Source organism: Micromesistius poutassou, assembly GCF_964030765.1.
Source record: "Micromesistius poutassou genome assembly, chromosome: 6".
In the NCBI taxonomy this organism is placed as follows: Eukaryota; Metazoa; Chordata; class Actinopteri; order Gadiformes; family Gadidae; genus Micromesistius; species Micromesistius poutassou.
This window is the reverse complement of record NC_140276.1, coordinates 15,321,797-15,340,141: the sequence shown is the minus strand read 5'-3', so window position 1 is coordinate 15,340,141 and position 18,345 is coordinate 15,321,797. Positions and strand designations below refer to the sequence as shown.

General features: G+C 37.8%; 34 non-coding genes across 34 annotated transcripts; all 34 read left to right on the top strand.

The window, feature by feature from the left end:
* The first annotated feature begins 268 nt into the window (after positions 1 to 268).
* Positions 269 to 340, top strand: AC3HAE_019794 (transfer RNA threonine (anticodon CGU)). The gene has a single exon. It is a non-coding gene; the product is annotated as a tRNA-Thr (tRNA).
* A 727-nt stretch (positions 341 to 1,067) lies between these two features.
* AC3HAE_019793 (transfer RNA threonine (anticodon CGU)) lies at positions 1,068 to 1,139 on the top strand. Its single transcript has one exon. It is a non-coding gene; the product is annotated as a tRNA-Thr (tRNA).
* A 455-nt stretch (positions 1,140 to 1,594) lies between these two features.
* On the top strand, positions 1,595 to 1,666 carry AC3HAE_019790 (transfer RNA threonine (anticodon CGU)). Its single transcript has one exon. It is a non-coding gene; the product is annotated as a tRNA-Thr (tRNA).
* Positions 1,667 to 2,114: 448 nt separating this feature from the next.
* On the top strand, positions 2,115 to 2,186 carry AC3HAE_019789 (transfer RNA threonine (anticodon CGU)). The gene has a single exon. It is a non-coding gene; the product is annotated as a tRNA-Thr (tRNA).
* A 442-nt stretch (positions 2,187 to 2,628) lies between these two features.
* Positions 2,629 to 2,700, top strand: AC3HAE_019788 (transfer RNA threonine (anticodon CGU)). The gene has a single exon. It is a non-coding gene; the product is annotated as a tRNA-Thr (tRNA).
* Positions 2,701 to 3,155: 455 nt separating this feature from the next.
* AC3HAE_019787 (transfer RNA threonine (anticodon CGU)) lies at positions 3,156 to 3,227 on the top strand. The gene has a single exon. It is a non-coding gene; the product is annotated as a tRNA-Thr (tRNA).
* A 448-nt stretch (positions 3,228 to 3,675) lies between these two features.
* AC3HAE_019786 (transfer RNA threonine (anticodon CGU)) lies at positions 3,676 to 3,747 on the top strand. Its single transcript has one exon. It is a non-coding gene; the product is annotated as a tRNA-Thr (tRNA).
* A 451-nt stretch (positions 3,748 to 4,198) lies between these two features.
* Positions 4,199 to 4,270, top strand: AC3HAE_019785 (transfer RNA threonine (anticodon CGU)). The gene has a single exon. It is a non-coding gene; the product is annotated as a tRNA-Thr (tRNA).
* Positions 4,271 to 4,474: 204 nt separating this feature from the next.
* On the top strand, positions 4,475 to 4,546 carry AC3HAE_019784 (transfer RNA threonine (anticodon CGU)). The gene has a single exon. It is a non-coding gene; the product is annotated as a tRNA-Thr (tRNA).
* A 179-nt stretch (positions 4,547 to 4,725) lies between these two features.
* AC3HAE_019783 (transfer RNA threonine (anticodon UGU)) lies at positions 4,726 to 4,797 on the top strand. Its single transcript has one exon. It is a non-coding gene; the product is annotated as a tRNA-Thr (tRNA).
* A 477-nt stretch (positions 4,798 to 5,274) lies between these two features.
* On the top strand, positions 5,275 to 5,346 carry AC3HAE_019782 (transfer RNA threonine (anticodon CGU)). Its single transcript has one exon. It is a non-coding gene; the product is annotated as a tRNA-Thr (tRNA).
* A 1,249-nt stretch (positions 5,347 to 6,595) lies between these two features.
* On the top strand, positions 6,596 to 6,667 carry AC3HAE_019781 (transfer RNA threonine (anticodon CGU)). The gene has a single exon. It is a non-coding gene; the product is annotated as a tRNA-Thr (tRNA).
* A 975-nt stretch (positions 6,668 to 7,642) lies between these two features.
* Positions 7,643 to 7,714, top strand: AC3HAE_019778 (transfer RNA threonine (anticodon CGU)). Its single transcript has one exon. It is a non-coding gene; the product is annotated as a tRNA-Thr (tRNA).
* A 449-nt stretch (positions 7,715 to 8,163) lies between these two features.
* AC3HAE_019777 (transfer RNA threonine (anticodon CGU)) lies at positions 8,164 to 8,235 on the top strand. The gene has a single exon. It is a non-coding gene; the product is annotated as a tRNA-Thr (tRNA).
* Positions 8,236 to 8,690: 455 nt separating this feature from the next.
* Positions 8,691 to 8,762, top strand: AC3HAE_019776 (transfer RNA threonine (anticodon CGU)). The gene has a single exon. It is a non-coding gene; the product is annotated as a tRNA-Thr (tRNA).
* A 725-nt stretch (positions 8,763 to 9,487) lies between these two features.
* AC3HAE_019775 (transfer RNA threonine (anticodon CGU)) lies at positions 9,488 to 9,559 on the top strand. Its single transcript has one exon. It is a non-coding gene; the product is annotated as a tRNA-Thr (tRNA).
* Positions 9,560 to 10,014: 455 nt separating this feature from the next.
* Positions 10,015 to 10,086, top strand: AC3HAE_019774 (transfer RNA threonine (anticodon CGU)). The gene has a single exon. It is a non-coding gene; the product is annotated as a tRNA-Thr (tRNA).
* Positions 10,087 to 10,541: 455 nt separating this feature from the next.
* AC3HAE_019773 (transfer RNA threonine (anticodon CGU)) lies at positions 10,542 to 10,613 on the top strand. The gene has a single exon. It is a non-coding gene; the product is annotated as a tRNA-Thr (tRNA).
* Positions 10,614 to 11,444: 831 nt separating this feature from the next.
* AC3HAE_019772 (transfer RNA threonine (anticodon UGU)) lies at positions 11,445 to 11,516 on the top strand. Its single transcript has one exon. It is a non-coding gene; the product is annotated as a tRNA-Thr (tRNA).
* A 202-nt stretch (positions 11,517 to 11,718) lies between these two features.
* AC3HAE_019771 (transfer RNA threonine (anticodon CGU)) lies at positions 11,719 to 11,790 on the top strand. The gene has a single exon. It is a non-coding gene; the product is annotated as a tRNA-Thr (tRNA).
* Positions 11,791 to 11,969: 179 nt separating this feature from the next.
* On the top strand, positions 11,970 to 12,041 carry AC3HAE_019770 (transfer RNA threonine (anticodon UGU)). The gene has a single exon. It is a non-coding gene; the product is annotated as a tRNA-Thr (tRNA).
* A 204-nt stretch (positions 12,042 to 12,245) lies between these two features.
* Positions 12,246 to 12,317, top strand: AC3HAE_019768 (transfer RNA threonine (anticodon CGU)). The gene has a single exon. It is a non-coding gene; the product is annotated as a tRNA-Thr (tRNA).
* A 451-nt stretch (positions 12,318 to 12,768) lies between these two features.
* On the top strand, positions 12,769 to 12,840 carry AC3HAE_019766 (transfer RNA threonine (anticodon CGU)). The gene has a single exon. It is a non-coding gene; the product is annotated as a tRNA-Thr (tRNA).
* Positions 12,841 to 13,385: 545 nt separating this feature from the next.
* Positions 13,386 to 13,457, top strand: AC3HAE_019765 (transfer RNA threonine (anticodon UGU)). Its single transcript has one exon. It is a non-coding gene; the product is annotated as a tRNA-Thr (tRNA).
* Positions 13,458 to 13,484: 27 nt separating this feature from the next.
* On the top strand, positions 13,485 to 13,556 carry AC3HAE_019764 (transfer RNA threonine (anticodon CGU)). The gene has a single exon. It is a non-coding gene; the product is annotated as a tRNA-Thr (tRNA).
* Positions 13,557 to 13,957: 401 nt separating this feature from the next.
* AC3HAE_019763 (transfer RNA threonine (anticodon CGU)) lies at positions 13,958 to 14,029 on the top strand. The gene has a single exon. It is a non-coding gene; the product is annotated as a tRNA-Thr (tRNA).
* Positions 14,030 to 14,471: 442 nt separating this feature from the next.
* AC3HAE_019762 (transfer RNA threonine (anticodon CGU)) lies at positions 14,472 to 14,543 on the top strand. The gene has a single exon. It is a non-coding gene; the product is annotated as a tRNA-Thr (tRNA).
* Positions 14,544 to 14,722: 179 nt separating this feature from the next.
* On the top strand, positions 14,723 to 14,794 carry AC3HAE_019761 (transfer RNA threonine (anticodon UGU)). Its single transcript has one exon. It is a non-coding gene; the product is annotated as a tRNA-Thr (tRNA).
* Positions 14,795 to 15,348: 554 nt separating this feature from the next.
* Positions 15,349 to 15,420, top strand: AC3HAE_019760 (transfer RNA threonine (anticodon CGU)). Its single transcript has one exon. It is a non-coding gene; the product is annotated as a tRNA-Thr (tRNA).
* Positions 15,421 to 15,966: 546 nt separating this feature from the next.
* AC3HAE_019759 (transfer RNA threonine (anticodon UGU)) lies at positions 15,967 to 16,038 on the top strand. Its single transcript has one exon. It is a non-coding gene; the product is annotated as a tRNA-Thr (tRNA).
* A 27-nt stretch (positions 16,039 to 16,065) lies between these two features.
* AC3HAE_019757 (transfer RNA threonine (anticodon CGU)) lies at positions 16,066 to 16,137 on the top strand. Its single transcript has one exon. It is a non-coding gene; the product is annotated as a tRNA-Thr (tRNA).
* A 1,342-nt stretch (positions 16,138 to 17,479) lies between these two features.
* On the top strand, positions 17,480 to 17,551 carry AC3HAE_019756 (transfer RNA threonine (anticodon UGU)). The gene has a single exon. It is a non-coding gene; the product is annotated as a tRNA-Thr (tRNA).
* A 543-nt stretch (positions 17,552 to 18,094) lies between these two features.
* Positions 18,095 to 18,166, top strand: AC3HAE_019754 (transfer RNA threonine (anticodon UGU)). The gene has a single exon. It is a non-coding gene; the product is annotated as a tRNA-Thr (tRNA).
* A 27-nt stretch (positions 18,167 to 18,193) lies between these two features.
* Positions 18,194 to 18,265, top strand: AC3HAE_019753 (transfer RNA threonine (anticodon CGU)). Its single transcript has one exon. It is a non-coding gene; the product is annotated as a tRNA-Thr (tRNA).
* Positions 18,266 to 18,345: the final 80 nt, after the last annotated feature.

Here is an 18,345-nt window from a genome sequence, read left to right as displayed (position 1 = left end):
GGTCAAGTGGCAAGATGTCGGTCATGTAAACCAAAGACCATGGGTTCATGGCCCATTCACACCTACTTAGGTATTGATAAATAGCATACAATCTACAGAACGTGTTGTCTTTACATTGAGGGGCAGACATTTAGTGTCTTCAAATTCAGCAAGATAATTCTATTTAAGTAACAATACAGTGTCTACCATTAAAGACATACCAAACCTCAATGAACAGGAACAATCAAAAGTCAAACAATTCTCAAAGAGCGTACATTTTAACTTTTGAGGAGTGGTGGCCAAGTGGTAAGGCGTCGGTCTCGTAAACCGAAGATCATGGGTTCAAACCCCATTCACGCCTTACAAGAATTTCATGAAACATAATGTACTCTGTAGAATATCTTTACATTGTGGGATGGACATTTAATGACTTCAACTTCACTAATGAAATACTGTGAAAGTAACAATACTGCGAATTATAACATACCAAATCTCAATAAATGAGAACAATGAAAAGTTAAATGATTTCTTAAGAGTACATTATGTTAATCATGAGGTGTGGTGGCCAAGAGGTAAGGCGTTGGTTTTGTAAACCGAAGATCATGCGTTCTTAGGTCTAGAAAAATGGCATACAATCTACAGTACGTGTTGTCTTTACATTGTGGGATAGACATTTAGTGTCATCAATTTCAGCAAGGTAATTCTCTTTAAGTAACAATACTGTGTCTACCATTAACGACATAACTAACCTCAATAAACGGGAACAATGAAAAGTCAAACAATTCTCAAAGAGCGTATTTCAAAAGTTTTGAGGCGTGGTGGCCAAGTGGTAAGGCGTCGATCTCGTAAACCGAAGATCATGGGTTCATGATCCATCCACACCTACTTAGGTATTGATAAATGGCATGCAATCTACAGAACGTGTTGTCTTTACATTGAGGGATAGACATTTAGTGTCTTCAAATTCAGCAAGGTAATTCTATTTAAGTAACAATACAGTGTCTACCATTAAAGACATACCAAACCTCAAGGAACAGGAACAATGAAAAGTAAAACAATTCTCAAAGAGCGTATATATTAAATTTTGAGGAGTGGTGGCCAAGTGGTAAGGCGTCGGTCTCGTAAACCGAAGATCATGGGTTCAAGCCACATCCAGGCCTTACAAGGATTTCATGAATTTGAATGTCATCTAAAGGATAGAGTTGTGGTGCGATGGCCATGTAATGACTTCATGTTAACTATTGGAATGCTGTAGAAGTAACAATTCTGCAATAGGTAACATACCAAACCTCAATTCAAAGTTAAATGATTTCTTAAGAGCACATTACATAAATCATGAGGTGTGGTGGACAAGTGGCAAGGCGTCGGTCTTGTAAACCGAAGACCATGGGTTCATGTCCAATTCACAACTTCTTAGGTATTGATAAATGGCATACACTCTACAGAACGTGGTGTCTTTACATTGAGGGATAGACATTTAGTGTCTTCAAATTCAGCAAGGTAATTCTATTTAAGTAACAATACAGTGTCTACCATTAAAGACATACCAAACCTCAAGGAACAGGAACAATGAAAAGTAAAACAATTCTCAAAGAGCGTATATATTAAATTTTGAGGCGTGGTGGCCAAGTGGTAAGGCGTCGGTCTCGTAAACCGAAGATCATGGGTTCAAGCCCCATCCAGGCCTTACAAGGATTTCATGAATTTGAATGTCATCTAAAGAATAGCGTTGTGGTGCGATGGCCATGTAATGACTTCATGTTAACTAATGGAATGCTGTAGAAGTAACAATTCTGCACTAGGTAACATACCAAACCTCAATTAAATGATTTCTTAAGAGCACATTACTTAACTCATGAGGTCTGGTGGTCAAGTGGCGAGGTGTCGGTCATGTAAACCAAAGACCATGGGTTCATGTCCCATTCACACCTACTTAGGTATTGATAAATAGCATACAATCTACAGAACGTGTTGTCTTTACATTGAGGGGTAGACATTTAGTGTCTTCAAATTCAGCAAGATAATTCTATTTAAGTAACAATACAGTGTCTACCATTAAAGACATACCAAACCTCAATGAACAGGAACAATCAAAAGTCAAACAATTCTCAAAGAGCGTACATTTTAACTTTTGAGGCGTGGTGGCCAAGTGGTAAGGCGTCGGTCTCGTAAACCGAAGATCATGGGTTCAAACCCCATTCACGCCTTACAAGAATTTCATGAAACATAATGTACTCTATAGAATATCTTTACATTGTGGGATGGACATTTAATGACTTCAACTTCACTAATGAAATACTGTGAAAGTAACAATACTGCGAATTATAACATACCAAATCTCAATAAATGAGAACAATGAAAAGTTAAATGATTTCTTAAGAGTACATTATGTTAATCATGAGGTGTGGTGGCCAAGAGGTAAGGCGTTGGTTTTGTAAACCGAAGATCATGCGTTCTTAGGTCTAGAAAAATGGCACAGTACATGTTGTCTTTACATTGTGGGATAGACATTTAGTGTCATCAATTTCAGCAAGGTAATTCTCTTTAAGTAACAATACTGTGTCTACCATTAACGACATAACTAACCTCAATAAACAGGAACAATGAAAAGTCAAACAATTCTCAAAGAGCGTAATTCAAAAGTTTTGAGGCGTGGTGGCCAAGTGGTAAGGCGTCGGTCTCGTAAACCGAAGATCATGGGTTCAAGCCCCATCCAGGCCTTACAAGGATTTCATGTATTTGAATGTCATCTAAAGAATAGCGTTGTGGTGCGATGGCCATGTACTGACTTCATGTTAACTATTGGAATGCTGTAGAAGTAACAATTCTGCAATAGGTAACATACCAAACCTCAATTCAAAGTTAAATGATTTCTTAAGAGCACATTACATAAATCATGAGGTGTGGTGGACAAGTGGCAAGGCGTCGGTCTTGTAAACCGAAGACCATGGGTTCATGTCCCATTCACAACTTCTTAGGTATTGATAAATGGCATACACTCTACAGAACGTGGTGTCTTTACATTGAGGGATAGACATTTAGTGTCTTCAAATTCAGCAAGGTAATTCTATTTAAGTAACAATACAGTGTCTACCATTAAAGACATACCAAACCTCAAGGAACAGGAACAATGAAAAGTAAAACAATTCTCAAAGAGCGTATATATTAAATTTTGAGGCGTGGTGGCCAAGTGGTAAGGCGTCGGTCTCGTAAACCGAAGATCATGGGTTCAAGCCCCATCCAGGCCTTACAAGGATTTCATGAATTTGAATGTCATCTAAAGAATAGCGTTGTGGTGCGATGGCCATGTAATGACTTCATGTTAACTAATGGAATGCTGTAGAAGTAACAATTCTGCACTAGGTAACATACCAAACCTCAATTAAATGATTTCTTAAGAGCACATTACTTAACTCATGAGGTCTGGTGGTCAAGTGGCAAGATGTCGGTCATGTAAACCAAAGACCATGGGTTCATGGCCCATTCACACCTACTTAGGTATTGATAAATAGCATACAATCTACAGAACGTGTTGTCTTTACATTGAGGGGCAGACATTTAGTGTCTTCAAATTCAGCAAGATAATTCTATTTAAGTAACAATACAGTGTCTACCATTAAAGACATACCAAACCTCAATGAACAGGAACAATCAAAAGTCAAACAATTCTCAAAGAGCGTACATTTTAACTTTTGAGGAGTGGTGGCCAAGTGGTAAGGCGTCGGTCTCGTAAACCGAAGATCATGGGTTCAAACCCCATTCACGCCTTACAAGAATTTCATGAAACATAATGTACTCTATAGAATATCTTTACATTGTGGGATGGACATTTAATGACTTCAACTTCACTAATGAAATACTGTGAAAGTAACAATACTGCGAATTATAACATACCAAATCTCAATAAATGAGAACAATGAAAAGTTAAATGATTTCTTAAGAGTACATTATGTTAATCATGAGGTGTGGTGGCCAAGAGGTAAGGCGTTGGTTTTGTAAACCGAAGATCATGCGTTCTTAGGTCTAGAAAAATGGCATACAATCTACAGTACGTGTTGTCTTTACATTGTGGGATAGACATTTAGTGTCATCAATTTCAGCAAGGTAATTCTCTTTAAGTAACAATACTGTGTCTACCATTAACGACATAACTAACCTCAATAAACGGGAACAATGAAAAGTCAAACAATTCTCAAAGAGCGTATTTCAAAAGTTTTGAGGCGTGGTGGCCAAGTGGTAAGGCGTCGATCTCGTAAACCGAAGATCATGGGTTCATGTCCCATCCACACCTACTTAGGTATTGATAAATGGCATGCAATCTACAGAACGTGTTGTCTTTACATTGAGGGATAGACATTTAGTGTCTTCAAATTCAGCAAGGTAATTCTATTTAAGTAACAATACAGTGTCTACCATTAAAGACATACCAAACCTCAAGGAACAGGAACAATGAAAAGTAAAACAATTCTCAAAGAGCGTATATATTAAATTTTGAGGCGTGGTGGCCAAGTGGTAAGGCGTCGGTCTCGTAAACCGAAGATCATGGGTTCAAGCCCCATCCAGGCCTTACAAGGATTCCATGAATTTGAATGTCATCTAAAGAATAGCGTTGTGGTGCGATGGCCATGTAATGACTTCATGTTAACTATTGGAATGCTGTAGAAGTAACAATTCTGCAATAGGTAACATACCAAACCTCAATTAAAAGTTAAATGATTTCTTAAGAGCACATTACCTAATTCATGAGGTGTGGTGGCCAAGTGGCAAGGCGTTGGTCATGTAAACCGAAGACCATGGGTTCAAACCCCATTCACGCCTTACAAGAATTTCATGAAACATAATGTACTCTACAGAATATCTTTACATTGTGGGATGGACATTTAATGACTTCAACTTCACTAATGAAATACTGTGAAAGTAACAATACTGCAAATTTTAACATACCAAACCTCAAGAAATGAGAACAATGAAAAGTTAAATGATTTCTCAAGAGCACATTTTCTTATTACTGCGGTGTGGTGTGGTGGCCAAGTGTTAATGCGTTGGTGTCGAAAACCGTACATCAATGTTTTATTCCCCATTCACGCCTAGCAAGGTTTTCATGAAATGGCATGTGATCTACAGAATGTCGTTGTCTTTACATTGTGTAATGGACATTTAGTGTCTTCAAGTTCAGCAAGGTAATTCTCTTTAAGTTACAATACTGCATCTACGATTAAAGACATACTAAATCTCAGTAAAGAGGAACAATGAAAAGTCAAACAATTCTCAAAGAGTGTATTATCTTAGTTTTGAGGCGTGGTGGCCAAGTGGTAAGGCGTCGGTCTCGTAAACCGAAGAGCATGGGTTCAAGCCCCATTCACGCCTTACAAGGACTTCATGAAATTCAATGTGATCTAAAGAAAACCATTATTGTGGGATGGACATTAAATGACTTCATGTTGACTAATGGAATACTGTGGAAGTAACAATACTTCAAATGATAACACACCAATCCTCAATAAATAAGAACAATGAAAAGTTAAATGATTTCTTAAGAGTACATTATGTTAATCATGAGGTGTGGTGGCCAAGAGGTAAGGCGTTGGTCTTGTACACCGAAGATCATACGTTCTTAGGTCTTAAAAAATGGCATACAATCTACAGAACGTGTTGACTTTACATTGTGGGATAGACATTTTGTGTCATCAATTTCAGCAAGGTAATTCTCTTTAAGTAACAATACTGTGTCTACCATTAAAGACATAACTAACCTCAATAAACAGGAACAATGAAAAGTCAAACAATTCTCAAAGAGCGTATTTTAAAATTTTTGAGGAGTGGTGGCCAAGTGGTAAGGTGTTGGTCTCGTAAACCGAAGATCAAGGGTTCAAGCCCCGTTCACACCTTACAAGGATATCCTGAATTTGAATGTGATCTAAAGAAAACCGTTGTGGTGGGATGGACATGTAATGACTTCATGTTGACTAAAGGCATGCTGTCGAAGAAACAATTCTGCAATAGTTAATATACCAAACCACAATTAAAAGTTAAATGATTTCTTAAGAGCACATTACCTAATAGATGAGGTGTGGTGGCCAAGTGGAATGGCGTTGGTCATGTAAACCGAAGACCATGGGTTCAAACCCCATTCACGCCTTACAAGAATTTCATGAAACATAATGTACTGTATAGAATATCTTTACATTGTGGGATGGACATTTAATGACTTCAACTTCACTAATGAAATACTGTGAAAGTAACAATACTGTGATTTTTAACATACCAAACCTCAAGAAATGAGAACAATGAAAAGTTAAATGATTTCTCAAGAGCACATTTTCTTATTACTGCGGTGTGGTGTGGTGGCCAAGTGTTAATGCGTTGGTGTCGAAAACCGTACATCAATGTTTTATTCCCCATTCACGCCTTGCAAGGTTTTCATGAAATGGCATGTGATCTACAGAATGTCGTTGTCTTTACATTGTGTAATGGACATTTAGTGTCTTCAAGTTCAGCAAGGTAATTCTCTTTAAGTTACAATACTGCATCTACGATTAAAGACATACTAAATCTCAGTAAAGAGGAACAATGAAAAGTCAAACAATTCTCAAAGAGTGTATTATCTTAGGTTTGAGGCGTGGTGGCCAAGTGGTAAGGCGTCGGTCTCGTAAACCGAAGAGCATGGGTTCAAGCCCCATTCGCGCCTTACAAGGTCTTCATGAAATTCAATGTGATCTAAAGAAAACCATTATTGTGGGATGGACATTAAATGACTTCATGTTGACTAATGGAATACTGTGGAAGTAACAATACTTCAAATGATAACACACCAATCCTCAATAAATAAGAACAATGAAAAGTTAAATGATTTCTTAAGAGTACATTATGTTAATCATGAGGTGTGGTGGCCAAGAGGTAAGGCGTTGGTCTTGTACACCGAAGATCATGCGTTCTTATGTCTTAAAAAATGGCATACAATCTACAGAACGTGTTGACTTTACATTGTGGGGTAGACATTTTGTGTCATCAATTTCAGCAAGGTAATTCTCTTTAAGTAACAATACTGTGTCTACCATTAAAGACATAACTAACCTCAATAAACAGGAACAATGAAAAGTCAAACAATTCTCAAAGAGCGTATTGTAAAAACATTGAGGAGTGGTGGCCAAGTGGTAAGGTGTTGGTCTCGTAAACCGAAGATCAAGGGTTCAAGCCCCATTCACACTTTCAAGGATATCCTGAATTTGAATGTGATCTAAAGAAAACCGTTGTGGTGGGATGGACATGTGATGACTTCATGTTGACTACAGGCATGCTGTCGAAGAAACAATTCTGCAATAGTTAAAATACCGAACCTCAAGGAAAAGTTAAATGATTTCTTAAGAGCACATTTGGTAAATCATGAGGTGTGGTGGATAAGTTGTATGGCGTAGGTCTTGTAAACCGAAGGTCATGGGTTCAAGTCCCATTCACACCTACTTCGGTCTTGATAATTGGCATACAATCTACAGAATGTGTTGTCTTTACATTGAGGGATAGACATTTAGTGTCTTCAAATTCAGCAAGGTAATTCTCTTTAAGTAACAATACTGCGTCTACGATTAAAGACGTACTAAATCTCAGTAAAGAGGAACAATGAAAATTCAAACAATTCTCAAAGAGTGTATTGTGTTAGTATTGAGGCGTGGTGGCCAAGTGGTAAGGCGTCGGTCTCGTAAACCGAAGATCATGGGTTCAAGCCCCATTCACGCCTTACAAGGACATCATGAAAGTGAATGTCGTCTAAAGAAAACCTTTATTGTGGGATGGACATATAATGACTTCATGTTGACTAATGGAATACTGTGGAAGTAACAATACTGCAAATGATAACACACCAATCCTCAATAAATAAGAACAATGAAAAGTTACATGATCTCTTAAGAGTACATTATGTTAATCATGAGGTGTGGTGGCCAAGAGGTAAGGCGTTGGTCTTATAAACCGAAGATCATGCGTTCTTAGGTCTTAAAAAATGGCATACACTCTACAGAACGTGGTGTCTTTACATTGTGGGATAGACATTTAGTGTCTTCAAATTCAGCAAGGTAATTCTATTTAAGTAACAATACAGTGTCTACCATTAAAGACATACCAAACCTCAACGAACAGGAACAATGAAAAGTCAAACAATTCTCAAAGAGCGTATATTTTAAATTTTCAGGCGTGGTGGCCAAGTGGTAAGGCGTCGGTCTCGTAAACCGAAGATCATGGGTTCAAGCCCCATTCACACCTTACTAGGATATCCTGAATTTGAATGTGATCTAAAGAAAACCGTTGTGGTGGGATGGACATGTAATGACTTCATGTTGACTAAAGGCATGCTGTCGAAGAAACAATTCTGCAATAGTTAATATACCGAACCTCAAGGAAAAGTTAAATGATTTCTTAAGAGCACATTTTGTAAATCATGAGGTGTGGTGGATAAGTTGCATGGAGTAGGTCTTGTAAACCGAAGGTCATGGGTTCAAGTCCCATTCACACCTACTTCTGTCTTGATAATTGGCATACAATCTACAGAATGTGTTGTCTTTACATTGAGGGATAGACATTTAGTGTCTTCAAATTCAGCAAGGTAATTCTATTTAAGTAACAATACAGTTTCTACCATTAAAGACATACCAAACCTCAATGAACAGGAACAATGAAAAGTCAAACAATTCTCAAAGAGCGTACATTTTAAATTTTGCGGCGTGGTGGCCAAGTGGTAAGGCGTCGGTCTCGTAAACCGAAGATCATGGGTTCAAGCCCCATCCAGGCCTTACAAGGATTTCTTGAATTTGAATGTCTTCTAAAGAATAGCGTTGTGGTGGGATGGACATGTAATGACTTCATGTTAACTATTGGAATGCTGTAGAAGTAACAATTCTGCAATAGGTAACATACCAAACCTCAATTAAAAGTTAAATGATTTCTTAAGAGCACATTACCTAATTCATGAGGTGTGGTGGCCAAGTGGCAAGGCGTTCGTCTTGTAAACAGAAGACCATCGGTTCAAACCCCATTCACGCCTTACAAGAATTTCATGAAACATAATGTACTCTATAGAATATCTTTACATTGTGGGATGGACATTTAATGACTTCAACTTCACTAATGAAATACTGTGAAAGTAACAATACTGCGAATTATAACATACCAAACCTCAATAAATGAGAACAATGAAAAGTTAAATGATTTCTCAAGAGCACATTTTCTTATTACTGCGGTGTGGTGTGGTGGCCAAGTGTTAATGCGTTGGTGTCGAAAACCGTACATCAATGTTTTATTCCCCATTCACGCCTAGCAAGGTTTTCATGAAATGGCATGTGATCTACAGAATGTCGTTGTTACATTGTGTAATGGACATTTAGTGTCTTCAAGTTCAGCAAGGTAATTCTCTTTAAGTTACAATACTGCATCTACGATTAAAGACATACTAAATCTCAGTAAAGAGGAACAATGAAAAGTCAAACAATTCTCAAAGAGTGTATTATCTTAGTTTTGAGGCGTGGTGGCCAAGTGGTAAGGCGTCGGTCTCGTAAACCGAAGATCATGGGTTCAAGCCCCATTCACGTCTTACAAGGACTTCATGAAAGTGAATGTGATCTGAAGAAAACCATTATTGTGGGATGGACATATAATGACTTCATGTTGACAAAAGGCATGCTGTCGAAGAAACAATTCTGCAATAGTTAATACACCGAACCTCAAGGAAAAGTTAAATGATTTCTTAAGAGCACATATTGTAAATCATGAGGTGTGGTGGATTAGTTCCATGGCATAGGTCTTGTAAACCGAAGGTCATGGGTTCAAGTCCCATTCACACCTATTTCGGTTTTGATAATTGGCATACAATCTACAGAATGTGTTGTCTTTACATTGAGGGATAGACATTTAGTGTCTTCAAATTCAGCAAGGTAATTCTCTTTAAGTAACAATACTGCGTCTACGATTAAAGACGTACTATATCTCATTAAAGAGGAAGAATGAAAAGTCAAACAATTCTCAAAGAGTGTATTATCTTAGTTTTGAGGCGTGGTGGCCAAGTGGTAAGGCGTCGGTCTCGTAAACCGAAGAGCATGGGTTCAAGCCCCATTCACGCCTTACAAGGACTTCATGAAAGTGAATGTGATCTGAAGAAAACCATTATTGTGGGATGGACATATAATGACTTCATGTTGACAAAAGGCATGCTGTCGAAGAAACAATTCTGCAATAGTTAATACACCGAACCTCAAGGAAAAGTTAAATGATTTCTTAAGAGCACATATTGTAAATCATGAGGTGTGGTGGATTAGTTCCATGGCATAGGTCTTGTAAACCGAAGGTCATGGGTTCAAGTCCCATTCACACCTATTTCGGTTTTGATAATTGGCATACAATCTACAGAATGTGTTGTCTTTACATTGAGGGATAGACATTTAGTGTCTTCAAATTCAGCAAGGTAATTCTCTTTAAGTAACAATACTGCGTCTACGATTAAAGACGTACTATATCTCAGTAAAGAGGAAGAATGAAAAGTCAAACAATTCTCAAAGAGTGTATTGTTTTAGTATTGAGGCGTGGTGGCAAAGTGGTAAGGCGTCGGTCTCGTCAACCGAAGATCATGGGTTCAAGCCCCATTCACGCCTTACAAGGACTTCATGAAAGTGAATGTGATCTGAAGAAAACCATTATTGTGGGATGGACATATAATGACTTCTTGTTGACTAATGGAATACTGTGGAAGTAACAATACTGCAAATGATAACACACCAATCCTTAATAAATAAGAACAATGAAAAGTTACATGATCTCTTAAGAGTACATTGTGTTAATCATGAGGTGTGGTGGCCAAGAGGTTAGGCGTTGGTCTTATAAACCGAAGATCATGCGTTCTTAGGTCTTAAAAAATGGCATACAATCTACAGAACGAGTTGTCTTTACATTGTGGGACATTTAGTGTCATCAAATTCAGCAAGGTAATTCTCTTTAAGTAACAATACTGTGTCTACCATTAAAGACATAACTAACCTCAATAAACAGGAACAATGAAAAGTCAAACAATTCTCAAAGAGCATTGGACAAGGACTTCATGAGATTGAATGTGATCTCTCTTCATCTTTACTAATGGAATACTGTGGAAGTAACAATACTGACATACCAATCCTCAATGAAAAGTTAAATTATTTCTTAAGAGCACATTACCAGCAGCATGACGTGTGGTGGCCAAGTGGTAAGGCGTCGGTCTTGTAAACCGAACATCAAGGGTTCAAGCCCCATTCACGCCTTACAAGGACTTAATGAAATTGAATGTCATCTAAAGAAAACCATTATTGTGGGATGGACATTAAATGACTTCATGTTGACTAATGGAATACTGTGGAAGTAATAATACTGCAAATGATAACACATCGATCCTGAATAAAAAAGAACAATGAAAAGTTAAATGATTTCTTAAGAGTACATTATGTTAAACATGAGGTGTGGTGGCCAAGTGGCAAGGCGTCGGTCTTGTAAACCGAAGACCATGGGTTCATGTCCCATGCACACCTACATAGGTATTGATAAATGGCATACAATCTACAGAACGTGTTGTCTTTACATTGAGGGATAGACAATTAGTGTCTTCAAATTCAGCAAGGTAATTCTATTTAAGTAACAATAGTGTCTACCATTAAAGACATACCAAACCTCAACGAACAGGAACAATGAAAAGTAAAACAATTCTCAAAGAGCGTATATTTTAACTTTTGAGGCGTGGTGGCCAAGTGGTAAGGCGTAGGTCTCGTAAACCGAAGATCATGGGTTCAAGCCCCATCCAGGCCTTACAAGGATTTCATGAATTTGAATGTCATCTAAAGAATAGCGTTGTGGTGGGATGGACGTGTAATAACTTCATGTTAACTAATGGAATGCTGTAGAAGTAAAAATTCTGCAATAGGTAATATACCAAACCTCAATTAAAAGTTAAATGATTTCTTAAGAGCACATTACCAAAATCATGGGGTGTGGTGGCCAAGTGGCAAGGCGTCGGCCTTGTAAACCGAAGACCGTGGGTTCATGTCCCATTCACACCTACTTAGGTATTGATAAATTGCATACAATCTAAAGAACGTGTTGGCTTTACATTGAGGGATAGACATTTAGTGTCTTCAAATTCAGCAAGATAATTCTATTTAAGTAACAATACAGTGTCTACCATTAAAGACATACCAAACCTCAATGAACAGGAACAATCAAAAGTCAAACAATTCTCAAAGAGCGTATAATTAAACTTTTGAGGCGTGGTGGCCAAGTGGTAAGGCGTCGGTCTCGTAAACCGAAGATCATGGGTTCAAACCCCATTCACGCCTTACAAGAATTTCATGAAACATAATGTACGCTATAGAATATCTTTACATTGTGGCATGGACATTTAATGACTTCAACATCACTAATGAAATACTGTGAAAGTAACAATACTGCAAATTATAACATACCAAACCTCAATAAATGAGAACAATGAAAAGTTAAATGATTTCTTAAGAGTACATTATATTAATCATGAGGTGTGGTGGCCAAGAGGTAAGGCGTTGGTTTTGTAAACCGAAGATCATGCGTTCTTAGGTCTAGAAAAATGGCATACAATCTACAGTACGTGTTGTCTTTACATTGTGGGATAGACATTTAGTGTCATCAATTTCAGCAAGGTAATTCTCTTTAAGTAACAATACTGTGTCTACCATTAACGACATAACTAACCTCAATAAACAGGAACAATGAAAAGTCAAACAATTCTTAAAGAGCGTATTTTAAAAGTTTTGAGGAGTGGTGGCCAAGTGGTAAGGCGTCGGTCTCGTAAACCGAAGATCATGGGTTTAAGTCCCATCCAGGCCTTACAAGGATTCCATGAATTTGAATGTCATCTAAAGAATAGCGTTGTGGTGGGATGGACATGTAATGACATCTTGTTAACCAATGGAATGCTGTAGAATTTACAATTCTGCAATAGGTAAAATACCAAACCTCAATTAAAAGTAAATGATTTCTTAAGAGCACATTACATAAATCAAGAGGTGTGGTGGCCAAGTGGCAAGGCGTCGGTCTGGTAAACCGAAGACCATGGGGTCAAATCTCATTCACGCCTTACAAGAATTTCATGAAACATAATGTACTCTATAGAATATCTTTACATTGTGGGATGGACATTTAATGACTTCAACTTCACTAATGAAATACTGTGAAAGTAACAATACTGCGAATTATAACATACCAAACCTCAATAAATGAGAACAATGAAAAGTTAAATGATTTCTCAAGAGCACATTTTCTTATTACTGCGGTGTGTCACTAATGGAATACTGTGGAAGTAACTATACTGACATACCAATCCTCAATGAAAAGTTAAATTATTTCTTAAGAGCACATTACCAGCAGCATGAGGTGTGGTGGCCAAGTGGCAAGGCGTCGGTCTTGTAAACCGAAGATCATGGGTTCAAGTCCCATTCACGCCTTACAAGAGTGTATTGTGTTAGATTTGAGGCGTGGTGGCCAAGTGGTAAGGCGTCGGTCTCGTAAACCAAAGATCATGGGTTCAAGCCCCATTCACGCCTTACAAGGACTTAATGAAATTGAATGTCATCTAAAGAAAACCATTATTGTGGGATGGACATTAAATGACTTCATGTTGACTAATGGAATACTGTGGAAGTAACAATACTTCAAATGATAACACACCAATCCTCAATAAATAAGAACAATGAAAAGTTAAATGATTTCTTAAGAGTACATTATGTTAATCATGAGGTGTGGTGGCCAAGAGGTAAGGCTTGTAAACCGAAGATCATGCGTTCTTAGGTCTTGAAAAATGGCATACAATCTACAGAACGTGTTGTCTTTACATTGTGGGATAGACATTTAGTGTCATCAATTTCAAGGCGTCGGTCTTGTAAACCGAAGATCATGGGTTCAAGTCCCATTCACGCCTTACAAGAGTGTATTGTGTTAGATTTGAGGCGTGGTGGCCAAGTGGTAAGGCGTCGGTCTCGTAAACCAAAGATCATGGGTTCAAGCCCCATTCACGCCTTACAAGGACTTAATGAAATTGAATGTCATCTAAAGAAAACCATTATTGTGGGATGGACATTAAATGACTTCATGTTGACTAATGGAATACTGTGGAAGTAACAATACTTCAAATGATAACACACCAATCCTCAATAAATAAGAACAATGAAAAGTTAAATGATTTCTTAAGAGTACATTATGTTAATCATGAGGTGTGGTGGCCAAGAGGTAAGGCTTGTAAACCGAAGATCATGCGTTCTTAGGTCTTGAAAAATGGCATACAATCTACAGAACGTGTTGTCTTTACATTGTGGGATAGACATTTAGTGTCATCAATTTCAGCAAGGTAATTCTCTTTAAGTAACAATACTGTGTCTACCATTAACGACATAACTAACCTCAATAAACAGGAACAATGAAAAGTCAAACAATTCTCAAAGAGCGTATATTTTAAATTTTGAGGCGTGGTGGCCAAGTGGTAAGCCGTCGGTCTCGTAAACCGAAGATCATGGGTTCAAGCCCCATCCAGGCCTTACAAGGACATCCTGAATTTGAATGTGATCTAAAGAAAACCGTTGTGGTGGGATGGACATGTAAAGACTTCATGTTAACTAATGGAATGCTGTAGAAGTAACAATTCTGCAATAGGTAACATACCAAACCTCAATTAAAAGTTAAATGATTTCTTAAGAGCACATTACATAAATCATGGGGTGTGGTGGCCAAGTGGCAAGGCGTCGGTCTTGTAAACCGAAGACCATGGGTTCATGTCCCATTCACACCTACATAGGTATTGATAAATGGCATACAATCCACAGAACGTGTTGTCTTTACATTGAGGGATAGACATTTAGTGTCTTCAAATTCAGCAAGGTAATTCTATTTAACAAAAAATAGTGTACCATTAAAGACATACCAAACCTCAACGAACAGGAACAATGAAAAGTCAAACAATTCTCAAAGAGCGTATATATTAAATTTTGAGGCGTGGTGGCCAAGTGGTAAGGCGTCGGTCTCGTAAACCGATGATCATGGGTTCTAGCCCCATCCAGTACTTAAGAGTACATTATGTTAATCATGAGGCGTGGTGGCCAAGAGGTAAGGCGTTGGTTTTGTAAACCGAAGATCATGCGTTCTTAGGTCTAGAAAAATGGCATACAATCTACAGTACGTGTTGTCTTTACATTGTGGGATAGACATTTAGTGTCATCAATTTCAGCAAGGTAATTCTCTTTAAGTAACAATACTGTGTCTACCATTAACGACATAACTAACCTCAATAAACAGGAACAATGAAAAGTCAAACAATTCTCAAAGAGCGTATTTCAAAAGTTTTGAGGCGTGGTGGCCAAGTGGTAAGGCGTCGGTCTCGTAAACCGAAGATCATGGGTTCAAGTCCCATCCAGGCCTTACACGCATTTCATGAATTTGAATGTCATCTAAAGAATAGCGTTGTGGTGGGATGGACATGTAATGACTTCTTGTTAACCAATGGAATGCTGTAGAAGTAACAATTCTGCAATAGCTAACATACCAAACCTCAATTAAAAGTTAAATGATTTCTTAAGAGCACATTACATAAATCATGAGGTGTGGTGACCAAGTGGCAAGGCGTCGGTCTGGTAAACCGAAGACCATGGGGTCAAACCCCATTCACGCCTTACAAGAATTTCATGAAACATAATGTACTCTATAGAATATCTTTACATTGTGGGATGGACATTTAATGACTTCAACTTCACTAATGAAATACTGTGAAAGTAACAATACTGCGAATTATAACATACCAAACCTCAATAAATGAGAACAATGAAAAGTTAAATGATTTCTCAAGAGCACATTTTCTTATTACTGCGGTGTGTCACTAATGGAATACTGTGGAAGTAACTATACTGACATACCAATCCTCAATGAAAAGTTAAATTATTTCTTAAGAGCACATTACCAACAGCATGAGGTGTGGTGGCCAAGTGGCAAGGCGTCGGTCTTGTAAACCGAAGATCATGGGTTCAAGTCCCATTCACGCCTTACAAGAGTGTATTGTGTTAGTTTTGAGGCGTGGTGGCCAAGTGGTAAGGCGTCGGTCTCGTAAACCGAAGATCATGGGTTCAAGCCCCATTCACGCCTTACAAGGACTTAATGAAATTGAATGTCATCTAAAGAAAACCATTATTGTGGGATGGACATTAAATGACTTCATGTTGACTAATGGAATACTGTGGAAGTAATAATACTGCAAATGATATCACATCGATCCTGAATAAAAAAGAACAATGAAAAGTTAAATGATTTCTTAAGAGTACATTATGTTAATCATGAGGTGTGGTGGCCAAGAGGTAAGGCGTTGGTCTTGTAAACCGAAGGTTTCTTAGGTCTTGAAAAATGGCATACAATCTACAGAACGTGTTGTCTTTACATTGTGGGATAGACATTTAGTGTCTTCAAATTCAGCGTATATATTAAATTTTGAGGAGTGGGATGGATATGTAATGACTTATTGTTAACTAATGGAATGCTGTAGAAGTAACAATTCTGCACTAGGTAACATACCAAACCTCAATTAAAAGTGAAATGATTTCTTAAGAGCACATTATATAAATCATGAGGTGTGGTGGCCAAGTCGCAAGGCGTCGGTCTTGTAAACCGAAGACCATGGGTTCATGTCCCATTCACACTTACTTCGGGCTTGATAATTGGCATACAATCTACAGAATGTGTTGTCTTTATATTGAGGGATAGACATTTAGTGTCTTCAAATTCAGCAAGGTAATTCTCTTTAAGTAACAATACTGCGTCTACGATTAAAGACGTACTAAATCTCAGTAAAGAGGAACAATGAAAAGTCAAACAATTCTCAAAGAGTGTATTGTTTTAGTATTGAGGCATGGTGGCCAAGTCGTAAGGAGTTGGTCTTGTAAACCGGAAGTCATGGGTCCAAACCTCATTCACTCCTTGCAAGAATTTCATAAAATATGTGATCTACAGAATGTCTTTATCTTTATCTTTATATTGTGGATGGACATTTAATGACTTCAAGTTCACTAAGGAAATACCGTAAAAGTAACAATCCTGCAAATGATAACATACCAAACATCAATAAATAAGAACAATGAAAAGTTATGTGATTCTTAACGACCAGACACTCCTATTCATGGTGTCTTGGCCAAGTGGTAAGGCGATGGTCTTGAAAACCGTACATCAATGGTTTATTCCCCATTCACGCCTAGCAAGGTCTTCATGAAATGGCATGTGATCTACAGAATGTCGTTGTCTTTACATTGTGCGATGGACATTTCGTGTCTTCAAGTTCAGCAAGGTGATTCTCTTTAAGTAACACAATTGCGTCTACGATTAAAGACGTACTAAACCTCAATATACTCCCTCTACCATTAAAGACATACTTAACCTCAATAAACAGGAACAATGAAAAGTCAAACAATTCTCAAAGAGCGTATAGTGTACATTTTGAGGCGTGGTGGCCAAGTGGTAAGGCGTCGGTCTTGTAAACCGAAGATCATGGGTTCAAGTCCCATTCATGCCTTGCAAGGATTACATGAATTTGAATGTGATCTAAAGAAAGTGTTCATTGTGGGATGGATCTAATGATATTGTAAATGATAAGATATCAAACCTCAAATAATAATAATGACTTCAAGTTCACTAAGGAAATACTGTAAAAGTAACAATACTGTGAATGATAATATACCAAACATCAATAAATAAGAACAATTAAAAGTTACATGGTTTTTAACGAGCAGACACTTATTTATGAGGTCTGGTGGCCAAGTGGTAAGGCGTCAGTCTCGTAAACCGAAACCAATGTAAATATCTTTACATTGTGGGATGGACATTTAATGACTTCAACTTCACTAATGAAATACTGTGAAAGTAACAATACTGCGAATTATAACATACCAAACCTCAATAAATGAGAACAATGAAAAGTTAAATGATTTCTCAAGAGCACATTTTCTTATTACTGCGGTGTGTCACTAATGGAATACTGTGGAAGTAACTATACTGACATACCAATCCTCAATGAAAAGTTAAATTATTTCTTAAGAGCACATTACCAGCAGCATGAGGTGTGGTGGCCAAGTGGCAAGGCGTCGGTCTTGTAAACCGAAGATCATGGGTTCAAGTCCCATTCACGCCTTACAAGAGTGTATTGTGTTAGATTTGAGGCGTGGTGGCCAAGTGGTAAGGCGTCGGTCTCGTAAACCAAAGATCATGGGTTCAAGCCCCATTCACGCCTTACAAGGACTTAATGAAATTGAATGTCATCTAAAGAAAACCATTATTGTGGGATGGACATTAAATGACTTCATGTTGACT